The sequence below is a fragment of the Schistocerca piceifrons genome, chromosome 10 (assembly GCF_021461385.2).
Source record: "Schistocerca piceifrons isolate TAMUIC-IGC-003096 chromosome 10, iqSchPice1.1, whole genome shotgun sequence".
NCBI classification, from domain to species: domain Eukaryota; kingdom Metazoa; phylum Arthropoda; class Insecta; order Orthoptera; family Acrididae; genus Schistocerca; species Schistocerca piceifrons.
In genome coordinates, this window is record NC_060147.1 from 109,965,785 (window position 1) to 109,966,729 (window position 945).

Genomic DNA, 945 nt, shown 5'->3' on the forward strand with positions numbered 1-945 from the left:
GCCGGAAAAAGATACTGCAAGAACGGGACAAATGACGACTATAGAGAATCTTACAATGTGACAGAAGTGCAACCCTACCGCAAATTGGTGCAGACTTCAATGTTGGGCCATGAATCATTCAACGAAACATCATCGATATGGGCTTTCGGAGCCGAAGGCCCAGTCGTGTACCCTTGATGACTGCACGACACAAAGCTTTACGCCTCGCCTGGGCCCCTCAACACCGACATTGAACTGCTGATGACTGGTAACATGTTGCCTGGTCGGACGAGTCTCGTTTCAAATTGTATCGGGCGGATGGACGTGTATGGACGTGTATGAACAACCTCATGAATCACGGACCATGCATGTCATCAGGGGACTGTTCAAGTTGGTGGAGGTTCTGTAACGGTGTGGGGCGTGTGCCGTCGGACTGATATGGGACCCCTGACACGTCTAGATCTGACTCTGACGGGTGACACGTACGTAAGCATGTTGTCTGATCACCTGCATCCATTCAAGTCCATTGTGCAGTCTGACAATTCCAGCAGGACAATGCGACACCCCACACGTCCAGAATTGCTACAGAGTGCCTCCAGGAACACTCTTCTGAGTTTAAACACTTCCGCTGGCCACCAAACATTATTCTGCATATCTGGGACGCCTTGCGACGTGGCATGGAAGCAGCGAGGCGTTGGTAGGTCGCTGCAGTGAGTTGGCACCAAATCTGCACACACGTAATTCCCGTAAATTACGGGGAAGGGGGTAATGAGCTCTGACGCCACGTTCAATCACATCCCAGATGTGTTCTATTGGTTTCACATATGGCGACTTGGGGGGGACAGCACATCAACTGGAACTGGCCACTGTGTTCCTCGAACCACTCCATCACACTCCGGGCCTTATGACATGGCTCATTACGTTGTTGAAAAATGCCACTGCCGTCGGGAAAGGTGGTCGTCATAA